Source organism: Hermetia illucens, chromosome 5, assembly GCF_905115235.1.
Source record: "Hermetia illucens chromosome 5, iHerIll2.2.curated.20191125, whole genome shotgun sequence".
NCBI classification, from domain to species: domain Eukaryota; kingdom Metazoa; phylum Arthropoda; class Insecta; order Diptera; family Stratiomyidae; genus Hermetia; species Hermetia illucens.
Genome location: NC_051853.1, coordinates 11128168 through 11151210, shown reverse-complemented (window position 1 = coordinate 11151210; position 23043 = coordinate 11128168).

The following is a 23043-nucleotide window of genomic DNA, read 5'->3' as shown; positions in this document are numbered from 1 at the left end:
AGAACCTCAGCCGATCTTATGCTGGCTAATTACCGATTTGATGGTCTCACATGACTGGGGCGGCTGCGTATCCTCCAAGCAAGGCTCTGATTCACAGTCCTCCTTACTGGCGAGAAAGTTCGTCTGAACCAGCAACTCCAAGGTTTCACAGAAAAATTCGGTCCAGGGGCCCTCCGACTTTTTCGGAAAGGATTGGCTCCTATTTTGCTTGTGCAGAATCTTTCGAAGCCTTTCGGATTTGCAGGTGTTTTCAATGTTTTGTCAATAGTCAAACCAAGACCGCTTCTTGGCAGTTTTCATGGTCGACTTGTACTTCTTCTTCTTGGTCTCCTTCCTGAGGCTAGACAGATCGTCATTTCACCATTGTGGCAGTGTCGTGTTGCTGTGTTTAGCAGGGTACGAGACGTTAAAGGCGGTATCGCCAGCCTTTTCCAGAACCCCGACCTTTGACTCCAGTTCGTCTGTTGTGCCAGTATTGACAATTTGCCGACCGGAGAGTTTGTTCGTGATAATTCGACTAAACTTTCTCCAGTCGATCTGCGGAGATATCTGCGTTGAGATCTAGTTTGAAAGTATCCAACTATGATCTGAGAAGGATCTCTGGTCAGACACTCTCCAGTTCTCCAGCCTCAGAATACCATTATCGGTTAGTATGGTGATATCAAGGATCTCCTCCCAACCGTCATAGTTTTCCGAGCTGGGAAAATGGAAAGTTGGTGTAACAGTTGTGTAACAACAATAAAATCAAAGAATGACTCACATCTTTCGTTTCCGATCTACCCTCAAGCGTATGTCTTGCATTGCAGTTTATCGACAGGTTCGCGCAGCTGATCGTCGTGAGCCATGTATGCCGAGGAAATATACACGTCCTCTGCCTCCGCCTGCTTAAGTTTGACCGCGACTAGACCGCTGCAACTCATGTCCGGACACAAAAAAGTGTCCAGACTCTTCCTTGCGAGGATACATACCTTAGGATTGTCCTGATTAGCATTTCCTGTGGTGTGGAATAAATTATGGTATTTGCTTTGGAGTCCTTTGATGGTTCGGTCGCCTCCGATTCAGGGAGAAAGATAAGCAGATTTCTTTGCGTTACCCTCAACATGATTTGCTTGCGTGGAGGGTTCGCCAGTTCTCGTCGAACCGTCGATCCTCATCTCCTCCAACAGCTCGTTGACGCCGGTGATTTGATCCAGGTCGTTGTTCGGTTTCACAGAGCGGGACACTTTAGGTTTGTATTTCTGATTCCGAACCGCACTTTATAATCTGCGTTTTCCAGTCCCTACATGCCCTCTCCGTTTATATGGAGCAGAAAAGGTTCGCTGTTCGCCTGAGGCTCCTCCTCTTTCAGTGGTCCATGGGAATCTTAGAGTTTTGAAGGCGCAGAGATTGGACGATCTTGTCCTTATCCATGTGGATCTTCAACAACCAAATACGAACGACTGGTCTCTTGGGAATCTCGTCGTAGGGGATAACTTGATCTTTACGCCGTTCCAGACATCGCTGATTTTAGCGACGCATCAAATGATTAAGTCCCTTGAGAATTGTTCCTTGGAAGCTATTGTGGTGGCACATCGGAAGCGCAGGTGAAATTTCTCGACCACTTAGTTACCCCTGACGGTATCCAACCTGACTCAGACAAGGTTGAGGCGATTAAGAGCTTCCCATTACCAACCACGTGAACGATCTGCGAACGTTCTTGGGCATGCTAAATTTCTATCGTCGTCTATCAAACGATCCTCAACGCCTACTTGTCTGGGCCCAAAACTAAAGACTCCCGCGAGGTTGCGTGGTCTGCTGAAATTCTGCGGTAGGCGCCGCTCTGCAACAACGGCTGAATCAAATCTGGCAACCGTTCAGCTTCTTTTCAAAACAGCTCAACCCAGCTCACCGCAACTACAGCGCCTACGATCGTGAACTACTTGGCGCGTACCTCGCTATAAAATATTTGCGTTTCTCCCTCAAGGGCCGGCCGTTCACTGTGTTCATGGACCACAAGCCCCTTATATTCGCGTTTCGACAAAAACTTGACAAAGCGTCCCGTCGCCAATTTAGGCACTTGAGTGATATCAGGCAATTTACTTCTGATATCCAACATTTGTGGTAAAGACAATGTTATGGCAGACGCTTTGTTTCGAATTTCGGAGGTCGCAGTCCTCGCCTCGATCGATTATACGGTAATCGCCGGGACACAAAAAGACGACGCAGAGCTTCAGAGCCTGAAGGCAAATTCCAAATATAAATTCAAGGAGTTTTCTATTTTTAACTCAAACTCGTACTTACTCTGAGAGACCTCCCTCCCTATTTTTACAGGGAAGTATTGCATGCAATTCACGATCCTGCGCACCCAGGCATCAGGACGACGAATCAGTTAGTCATCGAAAAATATTTCTGGCCGTCCATGAATAAGGACGTAAATTCTTGGGCTAGACAGTGCATCGCATGCCAGAAGTGCAAGATCTACAAGCATGTTCGAAAAGAAGTAGGGGTGTTCCCTCGCTCAACCAAGCGCTTTCACACCATCTATCGCGACATCATAGGCCTTTTGTGAGGCTCGTACGGATACAAGTATTGCCTCACAATCATAGCTCCGAATTTGCAGTGGGATCAGAAAATCGTGGAGGTCGATGAGGGTATCGGCGTGCGACTACCCGACGACCAGGCCGTGGTCGTATCACTTTTAAATTTCATGGTTACAGAGGCTACGGAATCGCCCATCCTTATGTAGGGCTAAAAAAACTCTTTGATGGATTCTTCTCTCCAACGTGTCCAAGAGTTCACAATTTTTTTTGCTAAGGACCCAAGTCTTCGAGGAATACATAACGACTGGCAAGATCATTGTCTTGTAGAGTGAGAGCTTCAGAGCGGTTCACGTAATCCGTACGGATGCGGATGGTCCAACCTGGAAAGTCTATAAGGGCAATATCTATGGTAGAAAAAGAAGACATGACAGACCCTGCCTGAATTGAAGTAGTGGCGTAGGGCAGGATGCTAGACAGCTTTTAGGGATATTGAATTAGTGGACCATGGCGCAAAGCCGGGATATTTGAAGCTCCTTATTTTACGAGGCCTAGATCAGATACCGATTGTTGCGCCGTTGATGATGATGATGAAGATCAAGTTGAGATTGTTCTGTGCTACTGTTTTCTCTGTGTTGCTGCATGGGAACCGCACATGCAAAAGTGAACTCCGCTGTCAAAAGCTCCAAATTTTCGTCAATAGCTCTCTGCGTCGTATCATCGGAGTACGCTGGTCTGATACTATCCCAAACGAAAAACGTGTTTGGCGCAAAGGTCAGGTCAGTAAAGCGGAAGTGGAAATGGAAAGGTTACTCATGAAGGAGGTGCGGCAATTACATTGCTGGCTACACCATGCTGTGGAATTCACTCTCCCAAGATGGCCGATGGGTTTATTCATAAAGCTCCTTTGAGCTTAATTCACGTAACCAAATAATATCTTTACTGTTCACATCATGTATCTTTTTGGTTTTATTAAAACTGTTTAATTGATGGGATTTTATGTGGACCAGACTTGTAGACAACAAAACTTTGGACTTATCAGAATGCGATTTTGACAATATAATTTTTTTCATTTGTTAAAACTGTACCGCAAGCCTGGGGAGAAAATTCAAGTAATAAAAATTTAAATAATTTTTAGATACGAAATGCAGATTGTATAAATTTTTTATTACATGGTCTTTGGGCGAGAAAAGTAATGCACTGTAATTAAAGTAATGCAGTTTAATCCTGGATGGGGTAAATTCTACGTTGTGTGTTTTACAACGAAGTGAAAATGTTATCATTCGTTGGCACGCCAGGTTTTATAAATATTTACGGAAAACATTTAGACTTAATGCCTTCGACTTCATATTTCCCCTGGCGCCTTCCACCCACAAATTAATTTTATTTTTAAATTTTTTTAATGCATAAAAGAAAATGAGAAAATTGAATTTAATCAGATCGCATACGCTTCATTATTTTCGCTTGTTTGCGAACATTGTCACCTGTACCTGTAATTTTTCGTGAAAGGTGAAAATGATTGGTCCAATTTCAACAACAACGGTGAGTACGTCTAAGCGGAAATTGAAAACATTGACATCGGTTCTGATTGATGTGAAAGTTTTTTAATTAAATTAAAACTCAATCGAAACAAGTCATGTTTTCTGTTATCTGCAGAATTTAATTGCGAAACTAGTGTAGATTGGCCGATATCATAGTTATTAAATGATAAAAGCAGTATTGGACATTGTGTTCCTGGAATGGTAACATGAATTTGTGCAATGTATTCGTGCCTCCAGAAATGAAGATGAATTGGCGAAAAAAGACGTTCTTTCTCTTTTATTTTATTCTGTTTGTACACGGTTTTCCGGACATTTAATTGATAAGTCGGGGAAAAATCGAATCGTCATTTCCTTTTGGGGTTCACTGGATAAGTCATCAATGGAGGTGTCGAATACGACACGCTGAAGGTTTACTTATAAGTGAATTCTTTTTGAAGATCTTTACTCTCGCCCTGAACTAATCCATGATTGACCCCCATAGAACATCACAACAGGAATTGACTGAAAGCAGAAGGATATTTGCTTCCAGTGCTACTGGTAGAACTAGAGCTGGACAATCGCAAAGGAAGTGCTTGAAGGTTTCTCTTCGCAGCTTTTGCAATGTGACTTGTAGGTCAGGCCAACTTTGGCGGCATGGTCCCGTATAGGCCGGTGCTCCGTGCAGACACGCGGGGGAGGGGGAGGGGGCAATCGTCCTTGACTAGGCGCTGGCGGTGAGCCTTCGCCATCTGAAGTTGGCGACTGTTAAGAAATAAGAGGAGATCCCACTCCTGTCAATCGAAAGCGGAGCATCCACTGACAGACTCCCAAGAGCAGAGCCCTGCCTGGCCAGTCAGTTAGTCCGTTCATTTCCTCCAATCCTCCAGTGACCGGGAATCCAGAGGAGGCGTCTCCAGGGGTGCGGTACATATCGGCAAGAAACGTAGTCCTTGTAGACCTCCACAAGCCACGATACAATCCTTCCTTGCTATTTCTGGAGCACTGGCATTATGCCATCTGGACCTGGAGATTTATATACGAAGAAGCTGATTAGGCAGACTTTATCCACGATAACTACCGATTTGTTAATATAGCACTGTGGCTGTATACTTTACAAGAAAGTCTCTGACTCGTAGTCCTTCTCGCTGGCGGTATAGAGTTGAAAGGAGATATGGGAATGAACCTATTATTTGAGCAAGACCTACTACCTACTAAGCAAACACAATTAATCTTCGATCGTGACGATCCAACCCTGAGTGAAGGGGCAACCCTGAGCTCATCGATGGAGAACCTGAGTCTAGACTCAGATTCCCCACTTATTCAAGTGGGAACCAATTCAATTGGGACCCAGTCCTTAACGGACGAGCCGAAGCAGGCCCCTTCTGTCAGTACTCCTGACCCCAGGCTCCAATCGGCGCCACCTGCTGAGCCTAAAGTCTTCATCATCATCATCATCAACGGCGCAACAACCGGTATCCGGTCTAGGCCTGCCTTAATAAGGAACTCCACACATCCCCGTTTTGCGCCGAGGTCCACCAATTCGATATCCCTAAAAGCTGTCTGGCGTCCTGACCCACGCCATCGCTCCATCTTAGGCAGGGTCTGCCTCGTCTTCTTTTTCTACCATAGATATTGCCCTTATAGACTTTCCGGGTGTGATCATCCTCATCCATACGGATTAAGTGACCCGCACACCGTAACCTATTGAGCCGGATTTTATCCGCAACCGGACGGTCATGGTATCGCTCATAGATTTCGTCATTGTGTAGGCTACGGAATCGTCCATCCTCATGTAGGGGGCCAATAATTCTTCGGAGGATTCTTCTCTCGAACGCGGCCAAGACTTCGCAATTTTTCTTGCTAAGAACCCAAGTTTCCGAGGAATACATGAGGACTGGCAAGATCATAGTCTTGTACAGTAAGAGCTTTGACCCTATGGTGAGACGTTTCGAGCGGAACAGTCTTTGTAAGCTGAAATAGGCTCTGTTGGCTGACAACAACCGTGCGCGGATTTCATCATCGTAGCTGTTATCGGTTGTGATTTTCGACCCTAAATAGGAGAAATTGTCAACGGTCTCAAAGTTGTATTCTCCTATACTTATTCTTCTTGGTGTTTGTGTTTGACCAGTGCGGTTTGATGTTGTTGGTTGATTCGTCTTCGGTGCTGACGTTGCGACCATATATTTTGTCTTACCTTCATTGATGTGCAGCCCAAGATCTCGCGCCGCCTGCTCGATCTGGATGAAGGCAATTTGTACGTCTCGGGTCGTTCTTCCCATGATGTCGATATCGTCAGCATAGGCCAGTAGTTGGGTGGACTTGAAGAGGATCGTACCTCTTGCATTTACCTCAGCATCACGGATCACTTTCTCGAGGGCCAGGTTAAAGAGGACGCATGATAGGGTATCCCCTTGTCGTAGACCGTTGTTGATGTCGAATGGTCTTGAGAGTGATCCTGCTGCTTTTATCTGGCCTCGCACATTGGTCAGGGTCAGCCTAGTCAGTCTTATTAATTTCGTCGGGATACCGAATTCTCTCATGGCCGTGTACAGTTTTACGCTGGCTATGCCATCATAGGCGGCTTTAAAGTCGATGAACAGATGGTGCAACCGTTGTCCATATTCCAAAATTTTTTCCATCGCTTCCCGCAGAGAGAAAATCTGATCTGTTGCTGATTTGCCTGGAGTGAAGCCTCTTCGGTATGGGCCAATGATGTTCTGAGCGTATGGGGCTATCCGGCCTAGCAAGATAGTGGAGAATATCTTATAGATGGTACTCAGCAACGCGAGACCTCTATAATTGCTGCACTGTGTGATATCTCCCTTTTTATGTATGAGACAGATAATGTCTCGTTGCCAATCGTCAGGCATTGATTCGCTGTCCCATACCTTGAGCACAAATTGATGAACCGCTTGGTGTAACTGGTCGCCTCCATATTTAACCAATTCGGCTGTAATTCCATCGGCTCCTGGCGACTTATGATTTTTTTTAGCCGATGAATTGCACGGACTATTTCTCCTAAACTTGGCAGTATTTGTCCGTCGTCTTCAGCTGGCGGGTCCTCCAACTCGCCGATGTTCTGGTTGTTCAGTAGCTCATCAAAGTACTCAACCCATCGCTCTAATATGCCCATTCTGTCGGAAATCAGATTTCCCTCTTTGTCTCGGCAGGATGTGCATCGGGGTGTATAAGGCTTCATCCTGCTGACTTGTTGGTAAAACTTCCGCGCCTGGTGCGGTTGCTCCCTGTACTTTTCTAGTTCATAGACTTGTTGGTTCTCCCAGGCTTCCTTTTTCTGTCTGTGAAGTCGCTTCTCCACTCGTCGGAGTTCGTGATAAGTCTCCGCGTGTGCCTGCGTTCTTTGAAACTGCAACATTACTTGGTATGCGGCATTCTTCCGTTCCGTTGCTAGTTTACATTCATCGCCAAACCAGCCGTTCCGACTCCTTTTGCGGCTGGGGCCAAGTATATTTGTGGCCGTATCCATGATAACGTTCTTCAGGTGATTGTGAAGATCATTTGTTGATGCTACATCTCCAGGTCCTCTGTTGACTGCGGTTATTGCGGCATCCATTTCCCTCTTATAGGTGTCGCGGAGAGTTGTGTTGTGGATGGCTTCAGTGTTCACTCTCACCTGATTGTCAGAGGGGATTCTAGGTGGTATTATTATTCGAGGTCGGAGCACCATGCCAACGAGATAGTGATCCGAGTCTATATTGGCCCCCCTATATGTTCTGACATTCATCAAGGCTGAGAGGTGGCGGCGTGCGATCAACACGTGGTCAATTTGGTTGAAAGTGGTCCCGTCTGAAGAGGCCCACATATGTGGGCACGTGGTATATAGGGGTGCGGTACATATCCACAAGAAATGTAGTCCTTGTACACCTCTACAAGCCACGATACAATCCTTCCTTGGTTTAATGCTCGACTCGAAGATGAGGTTCTTCGAACAAATCAAAGCAGCAGCGGACAGGGCTGCAGTTGGAGTCGCGGCCTTGAGTCGGCTAATGGCGAATGTCGGGGGCCCTATATCAACTAGGAGACGTCTCCTCATGGGAGCAACGCAGTCCGTTCTTCTCTATGGTGCCGAGGTTTGGGCTGATGCCCTTGACAAGGAGGTGCATCGTAAACGCCTCGCTCAAGTGCAGAGGCGGGGAGCTTTGCTAGTGGGGTCTGCTTATCGTACCGTCTCCGAACCGGCTGTGTTGGTGATTGCGGGAGTGATCCCCGTTGCCTTCGTTGCCAAGGAGCGCAAAGCTATCTATCGCCGTAAGGGCGAAAACTTAAGAGAAGTGGTTGCCCGTGAAGAACGCCAACGCACCCTTAGCGAGTGGCAACTTTCTTGGCAAAATGAGCCAAGGCGCAAGTGGACTGCGGGGCTCATCGACAAATTAGACCCATGGTTGAACAGAAAGCACGGTGAGATTGGTTACTTCCTTACCCAACTTCTAAGTGGGCATGGAGGTTTTCAGTCTTACCTGCACATGATTGGGAAGGCGCGATCTCCTGATTGTGTGTTCTGTAATGGAGTAGCGGACAACGCTGAACACACTTTTTTCTCTTACGAGAGGTGGGACGGCCTCCGCCAGCAGCTTTATGCAGACGCAGGGAGCTCTCTCCAGACAACATTGTCAGAGAGATGCTGAAGAGCGCTGGCAGCTGGAATCGTATTGCCCATTATGTTCGAGCTTTTCTTATTACGAAGAAGATTCAACTCGATCGGCGGAGGTATTGGAACTCCCTTCCTCCCTTCCCCTCCCGTTGGTGAAAGGAATTCCCTGACTTGAAGGCTCCTAAAGCCGGGAGAGCGGGAGGGCTAGCCCGAAGTAATGTGTCAAACGGTTTCAGCCTAGTTCTCTGATGACAGGGAGGTGTTTAGTTGGTAGTCCGCCAGCGTGCTGTTGCGGGAGTTCAACACTCTGTGCGTAAACGCATTCACCTACTCTATTCCCAAAAAAAAAAAAAAAACAAATACAATCCTTCCATGCTATTTCGGAAGCATCACTGGCATTATGCCATGTGGGCCTAGAGATTTATTTACGAAGAAGCTGATTATAGCTTGGTAGACTTTATCCTCGATAATTACCGATTTTTTAATATCACAGCACAGTGGCACACTTAAGGCAGTCCAAGTGAGAAGTCTGCCGCACTAGGACAGCATAAATACGAACACAAAAATCAAAGACGACCGGTATGCGAACCCAGGGGGTAACGAGATCGAAACGCTGACGCCGCTCGACCATCTCGACCATCGCACTCGTAAAAAGTTTACGATTTACCGGAAATAAATGATATCAGTCGCTGAACTTTGGTCTTTGCAAGATTCTGCGTGTATTTAACTTCATTTTTGGTGTATTCGGTTACGTACCTTTTCACTACAAAAAAACTGTTCTTTTGCTACATTTCCACCTCATTTGAGGTGCCGGTGAAATTCTACGAAAGTTTGTATAATTTCGAAATGGAATTGTCATCACTAAAGACCATCCTGAGTGACCGGAGACAATCAAATGATTGAGCTAGCCAAAAAACCTTAAAAAATGGCGAAATTAACAGTGATGGTCGTTTCCAGCCACTCAGGATAGTCTTTGACCACCGCCAATACCATTCTGTCAAAGGATTGTAACTGTTCAAGTGGTAAGAAGTCACAGACTTCGAATCGACCCGCGACCTCACCAAATTCATGTTCCTCTATGGAGAAAGCTGTGGAAGACAGGCTCTCAGTGGAAAACCTTCACCCGTTGTCTATGGCGCGATCAGCCAGAAAGAGACTTCAGCAATTCCCTTAATGGGAGAAACTAGAAAACCGACTACGGCCGGCCTGTAGGTGACATTGTTGCCTAACTCTTCTAGAATACGGGAGAGGAAGGTTCGGCAGAAGAAAACTTTAGCCCCACGGACTACATGCTTGCCTTCGCCTCCGCCTGTACCCAGAAAAAAGGAAGAAGGGGAAGCTGGTAATATGGACCCAACTGGTCTGACGCGGGTATGTGGAAAGAGATCCATGCAGCCCGGACACTGTGAACCTTGGAGGGCTTCTAGCCAACGACAACGGAAGGCACTATGAAAGAAGACGAAATTTCTTGGGGATGAGGACATGGACGTTGCTACACCACCAAGTGTGGCGATATCCAGAGAAATCGGACGCATGAAAGTGACACTTTCGGGGGAAGGTGAAGACAAGCTGATAAGCCCGGTGAGATCCACTCTAGGCACAGATCCAGTTAGCGGGGGTTTCCATATTAGACTGCACTTATGGCTACAAACATAAAGCTTTTTCCTATCTATTGGCGACAAGGAAAAATTGTAGGACTGTCCTTATATATTTCTGGTTCAAGAGCCATGGGTTCGTTTTAACAGAATCTATGGTATTGGATCGGTCAAGGGGATTAGGATCATCTTCGATGGAAGATCCTCGAGACCGAGGGTTGCGTTCTGATGTCAAAATTGTTAGAAGCAACCATGGTGAAACAATTTTGTTGCCTGGACTTTATTGTGGTCAACTTACAATACCAGGTTAGTGGTAAGAGAAGTTGTCTCTGCTTACTTACCTTTCAGCATATTTGTTAGGGCAGTAGCAAATGCAATCCAAGAGGAGAGAAACTGTTTGATTTAATCACTTCAGCTGGTTTGATGACCGCGAAGGTAGGGTGCGCCCCTACGTTTGTGGGGCCAAGAAGAAGTAAAGTAATTGACCTAATAATCTGCACTTCAAAGTTGTTAGAGTGGATTAGAAACTGGCGAGTGCTAGATGAAGTCTCACTCCCAGATCATTGTTACCTAGAATTTACTCTGACGCTGGCTGTTCGCCTGCAATACAAAGACGAAATCCTAGAAAAACGGATTGGACAAAATTCAATGAGCTTCTTGGAGACAAAGTGGAGTCCTATAGGAGACAAAGAAATCCTTTGGCCATAGAAGATTAGTTGGAAACTGTGAATCCAGGCTGTGTAGAGTCCTTAATAAGGATGATTAGGCCAAGTTGGACTCTCCTAGAAAACCGGATGGTATTTGCATAAACTCCAGAGTTGAGTTTCTCTTAGAAGTACACCACCCGGGAGAACAGGTCTCAGAAGTGGGAAGAAGAAAATTGGCTGTTTCTGCCAACCCTTCAACACGAAGGTGTTGCAAGGGGAATCGGGGTATTGCGAGAGTGGTTGTTACCAATGAAAAGACGCTATACTATCATTTGAATACTTCAAAGCACCTGGCATGGATGGCATCTACCCAGTGATGCTAAGGGAGAGTATAGAGCACTTAGAGCAACTTTTAAGAACGAATAAGCCGGACTGACGTGACGTGATTCCATTTACGGTTTATATTCTTTCTCTTCACTCTTTGGGGAGTACAGGGTATGCACACAGCCTCAAGTTTCAATGAGACTGCTTCAGTTCCATTATCATCACCTGGGAGCTGGGTTTTGTTGGCACTTCAACGTCTTTGGCAAACTCCCTCTTTCGCGTGCAATCACTGACTTACTTAATCCTACAGGATGATGCACATCCTTTTTAGGGAGAGAGCGGTAGATTGGATGACCACCAGTCTGTTGGACGAGTCGTGTGGACTTCTTTTCGTAAGCGTCTTGGCCAGCAGTTTAAGGACTCCTTAGAAGATTAGGATATCTCTGAACTGATGCCAGACCACACTCAGGGTACGAGGATTTCGACAGCTACTACAAAGCTGTGTATTCGCTAGTCAATAGGCTTAAAAATTCCTTAACCCAGGACAAATTGATCGAATTGCTATGTCGTGGGCTGAGAGCCGACGTTCAATAATCGCTGGAAGATTTTCAACAAGATAGTAGGACATTTGATCTGTGGAGATGACCGGCCTATGAATCGTCTCATGACAATTACACTCCCCAACGGGATTACAACCGCCTCATAACAGAACTCGTTAAATTATTCCCTTTTACTCTGCTGAATGGTCAGCTTGGAATTTTTGTGATCTTCTTGGTATGCATGCTCTTTTTGGACCTGATTGATTCTATCTACCGCCATATAGGACTTTCGTTTGGCTCGGTGGGCAGCCAGTTCACTACTCCACCAATAGTTATGTCTTCTGCTGGGAAATGTGCATGTCGTAGGCATGGGTGTGTTACATGCCTTAGAGACGCATTGTGTGATGTGGGTAGTTTTTCTCTGTGGGGCCACCAGCCCTCCAGCACTTCCATGAAGGTTTGCACATCCAGTGCTTTTGCGGACCAGCGCGATGTCCCTCTCGACCTTGGGCATATTATTTGCCTACTGTGTGGCTGCCTCCTTAGTTCGAACATAATTGCTTGGTGATCGCCGTGAGTGTAGTCTTCGCTAACGTGCTAGGTTGTGCAATACATCAATGCAGGGCTAAAAACGGTCCCCGGAACCTCTTTTCCGAAAGCTACTTAAATACCTTTGTTGGTCACAACAATGTCTAACTGGGCAAAATATTCTAGAATACTTTGGACCTTTGCATTCTTCTCCCAGATCCCCCATTTAAGGACTCACGCATTATCATCAGCAATCACTTTCGGACTTCTTTCGCTTGCGTCGTGGACAAGTTTGTCCAACATGTCTTCAAACTCAGATAATGTGTGGTAGGCAAAAATATGCGATGTGTACGTGTACTGACGGAAGGTGCCAACCGCAAATCCATATCGCTGTTTCACCAGTCGAATTGGTGACCCATACGCCACGTGCTGGTTCCTGTATGGTTCCCTTATGATGGTAACGTCCATCTCAAACTTGAGGGTTCAAGTAAATCCTGAGTGACTCTGTAATGATTCAGGTTTACTTGAATGAACCTCATTTTTTCATTGCAATCATCGCCTTCCTGAATTCCGGGCATTTTCTACTTGATTACTTATCCTGCTCCTCCTTTCCTTCGCACAATAGGCATTTGGGGTTGCCATTGCATTCCATGGCAATATGCCCTTTTCCCGTATGCCTCCGCGAAGTTTCCAAACATGAGGCACTTGAAGAAACTCTTTAATAAAATCTCAGACGGTAGACAACCCATCCGATTCGAACTTTTCCTGCTGCTAACAGCTTCGGGCTGCCTCCAGTGAAAGTCGCATTGTGGTCGTTTGAGTACTAGCATAGGCTTCCCTCAGGCTCACCCAGTTCATCCAACTTAAATTGCTTTTTCAACACAGTGAAAATATCTCTTCTGGACGTTACTTCGTCGAGATCCTTGCACTGTATATAAATCTCATGTTTTTGGGCCCGTACCGTGGTATTCTTACCAAAAGAGTTTTGAACTTGGTTACGAAAGCCATCAGTTTTGATCAAGCTGGATTTTTTCAGTTTAAAAATGAGATTGCCTTTCTGGGTCCTTCGGATTTTGCTGACCTTTCCGCGTACTCGTAGATCTTTTTGGTCATGGTCAGCTTTGATCTTTTTTAGTATCTCTGCGTACGATAGACTGTCCTTGCTGAAGTAACAATTGACAATTGGTGAAATCGCAGCTTCGATTTGGTCTTCGCCTTTTTGTGATTGACCTTGATCCATCCACCATTTTCAGTTCCTATAGGTTTCGATTCGGTTGCCGACGAAAATGCTAAGGGCTCAGGCTGCCTCCTTTCCGTACTTTTAACTCCGTTCTTTGGAACTACTAGTATGCCATTTTTCCTCTTAGGCGCTTGCTGATTCCCTCAGGGATCACCATCTTTCTCCGGAACTGTTTCATTTATTAGCAAGTCAATGGCATTCCGGTTCCCGTCTTTCCTCCTCCTGCGACCTATTATAGAGGACGCTAATGGCTCTCACTATGTTTTTAATAGCTTGGTGTACGTTGTGTTTATCCTTGATGAACTCGGACGACTCAACTATTATTGCTTCAAGCTTCATGAAGGGTAGTTACTCCATGTCAGGGCTCAGTTCTGTATGAGCCCTGACTTGATAATCCCTTTTAAACACACCGCTACCAGCGGATTAATGTGCTTTCCAGACTTTTTTCGTCTTTGGCAAGTGTGGAGATCGGAGAATTGATGAACTTATCCTGAATGGTTCAATACTTTGAGCTTGTAGTATCTCCTGAAGTCGTCCTTCTTGGACAGATGTGGTGGGTGCCGATGAGTGATTTGTTTTCGGCCCACCACTTTTTGCCTTTGTTATTAGCAAGGACTTGCTTCCTTCTCCAAGTTGTCCACCATCGAAGCAATGCAATGGAGGGATATCGGCATCCGGGGGTTCCATTCTTCACTCCTAAAAACCATTGGTGTTGGGGTTCCGACACCTGTACCGGAACTTTATTCCTTCTCACTTCTTCCATCTGTTTTATGTTCTGGGCATCCTTCTCACAGCCATTTTGGTATACTCACCAGAGATGACCAAACACGCGGCTATGCACAGTCAGAAAAGAAAAGTACATGAACACATATTTACACATCGATGGGTATGCCCCTATCCGCCATTTAGGGTGCGCCTAATGGGAGATCTGTCAAATCCTTACAAGTCCCTCTGTTTGTCAGTTTGTCAGCTTGTCAGTTTGTCAGTTTGCCTGTTGGTCTGTTTGTCAGTTTGTCAGTTTGTCAGTTTGTCAGTTTGTCAGTTTGTCAGTTTGTCAGTTTGTCAGTTTGTCAGTTTGTCAGTTTGTCAGTTTGTCAGTTTGTCAGTTTGTCAGTTTGTCAGCTTGTCAGTTTGTCAGTTTGTCAGTTTGCCAGTTTGTCAGTTTGTCAGTTTGTCAGTTTGTCAGTTTGTCAGTTTGTCAGTTTGTCAGTTTGTCAGTTTGTCAGTTTGTCTGTATGTCAGCTTGTCTGTTTGTCAGCTTGTCAGCTTGTGAGCTTGTCAGTTTGTCAGCTTGTCAGTTTGTCAGTTTGTCAGTTTGTCAGTTTGTCAGTTTGTCAGTTTGTCAGTTTGTCAGTTTGTCAGTTAGTCAGTTAGTCAGTTTGTCAGTTTGTCAGTTTGTCACTTTGTCAATTTGTCAATTTGTCAGTTTGTCAGTTTGTCAGTTTGTCAGTTTGTCAGTTTGTCAGTTTGTCAGTTTGTCAGTTTGTCAGTTTGCGGTTTGTCAGTTTGTTAGTTTGTCAGTTTGTCAGTTTGTCAGTTTGTCAGTTTGTCAGTTTGTCAGTTTGTCAGTTTGTCAGTTTGTCAGTTTGTCAGTTTGTCAGTTTGTCAGTTTGTCAGTTTGTCAGTTTGTCAGTTTGTCAGTTTGTCAGTTTGTCAGTTTGTCAGTTTGTCAGTTTGTCAGTTTGTCAGTTTGTCTCCCCATAGACGCCTAAAGGGGGTGTAATTTTTTTTCACTGAATATAATCATGTGGGGTATCAAATGAAAAGTCTCGTTTGGTATTCTTCGAAACTGAACCTAATTTTGGTACTGGTTGAAACATAGGGGAGTGAGGGCTCACAAATTCCTCATACAAAATGAACACAAAATTTTTCTACTCGGAGTGGATAGACCACACGATGAGAAAGGGTAGGTTGGTTGGAGGGTTGATTGGCTTTGTGTTACGTGGCTTAGAACTGTGAAGGAGTGTGAGATTCTCATGGTGAGATGAGAGGAAACCAACGGTGATGACGCGTGGGTGTGATTGAACCGCTATGCCCCATATACGGCTTTAATTAGTAATATATATTTCTATTGATAGAGGGTCCTAAATTGCCTGGGAAAATTTTTTTATACACTCATTACATGAATGAAGTGGGGATAATTTCTTCCCAATTGGGGGTTTTAAATGCGATCATTGGAAAAAGCATGAATTGATAGAAAAGTAAAGAAAGCGCGTCCGGGGTTGGCTAATGTAGAGACTGTCCATAGGAGTCACGAATGAAAATGGAGCATAACCGAGCAGCTACCGAACACTTTCCATGCGAAGCTCATCTGGATTATTAGCAGCAAATTCAGCTTCGAAATTTCCGAATGCAGACTACACATGTGGATTTCGTTCTGAATTTTCTTATTTATCAAGATAAATCACTCTTAAATGTTTATTAGATCCGTGGCAAAGCTCATAATCTATTTTATTAATAACACGTTCTCGAAATTATTAACGGATTAACTGGCGTTGCCTCTATTTGATATCAGTAAGCCCGAAACAAATTTACTTAGTCCTTGTGGAAAAACTTACATGTGCACATATGTACATAAGAATTACGATGCATCTTAGAATTTTTTCTCAACTCCATATTTTGTAAGAGGGATTCAAGTTCAAGAATTTTCTAGTTGAAGGTTCAGAGGAAAACCGAGAGGCACCTTTCCTCGTGAAACAGTCACGGCCATCCACCGGCATGCATGACCCCCTCTTACATGATTGTTTTGTTTGAAAATTAATTTTAATTTTGCTTAAATGGGGATGCACGTGCTGTTTTATCAACTATAACAGACCTTGCGGCTTAACTAAAGCAATTATCGTCGCATAATATTGATTTGCAATGCGTAATTTTAATTGTGATTCATTAGCCAGCAATTTCCGGATAATGGTGTGTAAATCTTAAGCAAAATCTAGAAGCAAATATTATCTCAGACACTTTTTATCAAATGAAAGTGTTAGAGCACTTCTGAGAAGTTGAATTGACCAGTTTCCAAATTTTAAGAGAAACCGGCCGATTTATCTTAGAAGATGGATAGGTATGTATACTCTAGAGATATTTATTTTGAAATATAAATAATATTCTGTATGTTCTCTTGTCAGCAAATATGCAGAACGCTCCATTTCCCCCGTTAGAATGATCAGTTTCTTGGTAAAAATTATTCCAGATTTTATTGACGTTAAGCATGAGATAGGCGCATGGGTCCTTAAAATTGGATGTGAAAGCCTGGAGAAAGGTGGCTCCTCGGGAAAGGAAAGATTGACATTCTCAGGAGAATGAGTGCAGACCCTGAAATGACAATTTATAAGATAATGTTAGACGTATCACATGGCCCCAGAAAGGAGGCTTTACGTTGGAGCTCAAGAAATGCAGGGATGTAATCAAGGACAATTTCTTGAGCTAAATTTTTATGTCCCTAGTACAGGCAGCCAACATAAGGGTTAGCAGGTCATAGATCACTATAGTCTGCAAAAAAGATGGGGTTACCACGGAGGAGAAGGTTCGCGAGGCCCCGGAAAAGCAATTCAACCTTAGTAGACTATAAGAGTCAGCGATGAAAAAGCTAAGGGGAGCTAATGGTCCAAACTGGTTTGGGCAGATAGGGCAAAGTTGCTGAATGACAGCGATCCTTGTTATGTTCGAAACAAGTCGATTAGCACCTTCCAGTTTGTAGCCACAGATACCTAGTTAACCTGGTGGTGGATTGATCAATGATTTGCCAAACGATCAAGAATAGGTTACACATGAGCTGACAGTTGTGGCATTCTGTTACCTTAGTACACGAGAGTGACGTCTTGAAGATACGGCTTTCAGGTAAACGTTACAGCCGCTTCCGTCCCGATAATAATCCTGGAAGTGCTGCAAGTACGTTCAAAGCTATGACAAAATTAAGTTGGCAGTGCAGGCTCAGTTGAGAAGGATTCCTGACGAGAGCCTGATCCCGGCTCTGAACACAAACTCCCATAAAGATTTGTGGCAACCTAAGCGTGACCTCCCTCATTGCATAGTCAATCACGGCGACATTTAGGCGATTGCACTTTCTAGCGGAGATAGCAATTTGTAGCTGACAAGTCCAGCAACAACAAACACGATGAAATAACCAACAATAGCCGACATTTTTAGAAGGGGCATTAATACACTGCGCTCACCGCTTCTGGCAGCTAAAATGGGAGATTCCACTATAAATCCCCTTGCAAAAAGCGCGAAGTTACGACAGTCACCTATTGGAAAAAAAAGGAAAGCCCATTGGGTCAACGTGAAGGCGACAGGAAGTGAAAAACAGAGGGACACGTAGAGGCCCAGAGCCCTGGCGGGCAAAAAGGAAAGATGCTACCGAACTCGAGTTGGGAAAGATGGCAATCTATGAGCTGCGTGACACCCCCTTTTCGGGTAAGAAGTGTGCGAACTCCCCAACCAGGCGAAAAGTCACCTCACCCGAGAGGAGGGATCTCATCCAAAAGACAAGGGTTGAGGAAGAAAGTCTATTCAAGACGTGCGGGGTGGTCCTGCAGAACATAAAGGCTGCTACCATCGTTCAGCGAAACATCTCCATGGATGTTAAAAGCACCAAACACTTGGAAGGTAGTTCGCCAGAGAGATACCAAACAATCGACAAAAGGAGGCGAGGGGAAAACAGCACGAAACTGCCGATGAGGACGCTGTGAGAAGAATTTCGCGAGGTAAAAACCAAGTAGACCAAGCAGCGTCGAAAGAAAGGAGCAAACTCAAAAATAGCAACCAAGTTGAATAGCGATGGTAATGGCTCTAACTGTGGCAAAGTTGAAGTCGATTACGATGGCAAAATCTACGTCAAATAAAAAGAGAATGGTCAAACCACGGTCAGAGGCCATTCTCATCAAGCCAAACGAAGGCTGATCTTTCGGGGAAGTTTTTCGAGAAGTCTACAACAACACCAAACCAGAAGATGTAGATGTAAAATCTATCCGACGGATTCGAACCGACGATAGTATTCGATGTAGTATTCGTAGAGCTTGACTTGAAAGCCGATAAGAAGAGTACTTTCTACAAGACAGTCCAGAGCATTCTAGGCACGAAAGTAGGGATTTTTAGCCTTGAAATATAGGGTCTGGATTGTCTCACAAATACGGAAGAGGTGAAGAAAGCGACAAAAAGAGATTACCGTAATGTGAGCAATCTTAAGGTTGGAGTTACATCTGTCAACTTCAGAGGATAAAAAATCTGCCACTGTTACTATACCTGAGAAGACACTGACCCAGATTCTTCATTACAGGAAATAAAGATCGGGTGGATTGTCAAGTGCTAGGGATACGGACATATACTCGTAGCTAGGACTTGCAAGGGGCAGGACAGAAGCATTTTGTGCTGAAAATCTGGCGAACTCTGGTAAAAAGCGAACACTTGTCAGTCGACCAAATGCTGTGCTCTGTGCAAGGACCACTGTCTGCTGAAAGGAGATGCGATTCATGTACCTGGTTCTGGGCGTTGCCACGTCTTCAAAGAAGAGTTACCAAAAGCGAAAAGCACCATTATTATATTTATAGAAGTGCAACCTCATGGGGCAGATGGCACAAGAAAGACGAGCTGACTTGTGGTCGCCGAGCGCCGTGATAGGAGCCCACAATCATGGTATGCCAATATATCTGTCACTACTGTTATCTGGATGCGAGATGCGGTTAACTTCCGGAGGTGGACCCATGTAATCTATTTATGCAGGCTTTTGGGAATAGGCTCGCCGCCTTGGAGGACGAGATCAGCAACGCGGAAGGGAGAATTCTGTTCGGAGGACACTTTAATGCTAGAGCCCCCGAATGGGTTGTACCCTAACTAGATTCTCGAGGCAAACAGATTTTGGAGATGCCGTCTGAACAGGGCTTATTGTCCTAAATACCGGTAGCACTCCGACATTCCGACGCCTTTCTTGCGAGGGCACTAACCCTCCTACAACGGAAGACACTGGAATATTTTATGGCAATGATCATCAGTACATCAGTATGACTCTCCTAATGTTCCGCCGACGGAGTAGGCCGAGACGAGGTGATGCTTAGATCCGCAGAATATAAGAGTGCGAAAAAGGAATTCCGCCATGAAATTAACAGGCAAAAGATTGACAGGGGTTAATGAACGACGTAAAATCGTCAAAAAAAAAATCGGTCCTCATAGGTCATTCTTGGCTTCGGTTACATTGCGAAGGCATGCACCAATACAAATGACAGATCGAAGCAGGAGAGGAGATGCGGAGTGGCAGGTGGTATCAACGACTGTAAGGAACAAGGGAGCATTGGCTTGTCGGAGCAATAGTATAGATTTCAACGTACCTATTTGATATTTGATATTTCATAGGGGACGCCCTCCTACTTGCTTTAAGTAAAGAGGCTATGCTCAGTCGTTTTTGAGTAAACTGGGTGTGAGAGACAGAAAGTTGGACAGATAGAAAGACGGACAGATGGAGAAACAGGCAGATGGAGAGACAGGCAGACGATTGGATAGGTGGACAAATGGACATATAGACAGATGGACAGGTGGACAGACGTACTGATGGACACACGGAGAAACAAGGGAAGGACATTGCAATCTCTTGTCCGTGGGGGGATTGGATAGGGAATTTGCGGAGATGGCTTGAGCGAATCCACGGCGAAGTAAATTTCGACTTAATGCAACTTCTGAGCGGACACAGAGATTATCGAGCAAGCCTCTATCGATTTCATCATGATGATTCGCCATATTTCCCAAAGCGCCTACCAAAGGACTGGAAGATACAACCAGGGAGAACTTAACCGGAGCCGAGAAGATTATAGCCGCCATCCATAAGAAGTTTAGTCAGGAAAACGTTAATCGTTCGAACACGAGCGTGAAATTATGAGATAGAGAAATCTGCACTGCCTTAAAACAGTTATTCAAGATGCGGGAACTTATGGAGGAGTTTATTGAGAGTTTGAGGGAAGCCTATGGCGAGACTAAAGTAACCACAATTCGATTATCTGTGGAGGCAGTGAAGAAGATGTTGCCGAGCAGATAAGTGGATGGCGGTATGCTGTTTTTTTTTAATGAACAGACATGAACAGGCATGAACTGCGGACATTGATCGACCAGATCAGGGGGTGCAGTAGCGACCCTAAACGCCTTTTATTTGAAGGAAAGGAGGACAGGATAACCGGCATTTTTTTGGCAGTGGTAAACGTCCAGAATTTAGGAAGTAGTTGCTTGCAATGAGGTTTTCATAAATAAACCTGCATCATTGCAAAGTCGCTAAGGATTTACTAGAACAGATCAGCTACGAGTCCGAGATGGAAATTACCATAAGAAATAATCACGGTACCATATGGGTCACGAATCCGACCGGTGGATGCGACCTCCAAACCGTACCATGTACCCTGAGGCATTTTTACACTGTGTGAATCCCTGAAAATGCTCCACGTTCTTGCTCTCAACGGGGGACGTAGTCCAAAGATAATTGCCGGTAACTTCAACATTGAGCTCTTCGAATGGGGTATTTGCGTAGTTGGCAAATGGAGGTTATGTTAACACTTTTCGAAAAGGGGGTTATTGCTCGTTGTCAGTTCTATACTGGCATGTGGTATATGCTGGTCGGCTAGCGAGGGTTACAACCATAATGATAACCAGACAATCTTCTTTGAACTATGGGGGGATACTACAGGTCAGAGAATCATCATGGCAGAAACCGAGAAAGATGTCAGCCTGAAAAGGTCTTGTATGAGCAGATCTTCATAGAGGTATGATAGACAGAGTGGCTTAAGCAAGCGCCTCCGTGGAAGGAACACTCCATGCCGTGAAAGGATGTGACGCGTCCATGCCTAGCAGATGCACATTCCCCAGTGGAAGACCATTACTCAATTTGCAGGCCTTCAATTTGTTTATTCAGAGCGCTGCAATGAAAGCACCTTATAGATTAATTCGATTAGATCTATGGAGAACCAAGGGATGTGGGGGCACAGAGCATCCAGCTTTCGCAGTGCCTTCTGATTCTCGGATCCCCATACATCTGTTTGGTAGAAGGTACGAAGTTATCATGAAACGAGGAGAAAACTGGGACGAACCAGAAGAATGCATGTCAGCATATACTGACGTCTTCTACGCCGATGGCTCAAAAACAGGAAACATCTCTGGAGAAGGCGACTACCTCTGAATAAAAAGTAGAAGTGGTCTTTTCCGTTTTGACAATGCTCAACGGTCTTTAAAGCTGAAGTGTATGCAATCCTAAGGGCAGTAACCTGGATGATTGACGAGCGGTTGAAGGCAGGTGCATCGCAATCTCTAACGATAGCCAAGCTGCATTCAGAGCGTTGAGTAGTACTTTGATCACTTCAAAAATCGTTTGGGAATGTAGAAACCGATTGAACTTTGCCTCTAGATTCAATACGGAGGAATTACTCTGGGAGGGAAATGAAATCTCAAATGCTTTAGCAAAAGAGGGTTCAATTTCCCCCGTGCTGGGCTGGAGCCAGTAATTGGGGTGTCAGTAGCATTGGCTGATGCTGCTATCAAAAACTGAGAGTAAGCTTCCGATAATGGCAGGTGGCTTAGCCTTACTACTGCTAGTTTATCCTGTCGAAAAGCAGGAAGACTTGCGGTAGTATTGCGGGCATTCTGACAGGCCATAATTCACTAGCTGGGCATATGAATAGGAATTCCCCAAGATGATACGTGTCCACCCTGTAATGCGGAAGCAGAATCTACAGCATTTTCTATGTGAGTGTCCCGCCTGTCGGTTCATCAGACATAAAATTTTTGGTGCTGATTTGCTCCAACTGCAGCATCTACTAATGGAAATCCGCCGATACTTAAACGAATCCGGGATATTCCATTAGACGGGGGAATCGAGTATAATGGACCACTAGAGTCTGAGTGCTCAAAGGCTTTGACTCTCCCCTACCAGACCACACACACACGAATACACTCATCGTCGACGGTGAAGAGTAGTAGCGTTTATTTTTCCGGACTCACCACTCGCATTTTCGGCACGTTGGGAAAGAAACGCTAATAATCTTCAAAACAACTTCTTAAGATTCTTAGAAAACAGGTTTTCAAAAAACGCAACATAGCTAGCTGATTCTGCTAGTCATCCGAGAGCGAGAAACAACGTGTGAAAGATACTTTTCACTAAAACGTTTCTATTGCACGCACTCTATACAATAACCCAGGTTGCATTCGCTCAATCGTTTTATAGTAGCACACAAACAAATAAAGGTTTCGCAATTGCTTCTGCCGATCCGCTAGGCAAAAATGAAAATGATAACCTTGATCTGAATGATTGGATCTAGGAATTTGAAAAGATAAAAATGGAGATGCTAATCGATGGTAGGTAGTAGGAAAAGGAAAGTGCTGGATATAAGTAAATATATCTAGATAGTGAACAAGCTTCACGGAAAAATTTCTATTAAATTTCACAATAGGATGTTATTCCAGAATAGCAAATTTTCATTAGAAACAAATTCTAAATCAAATGCTTTCTCCGTATCTTAATGTTTTCACTGAAAACATGGAAAATATGTAGGTGCATAT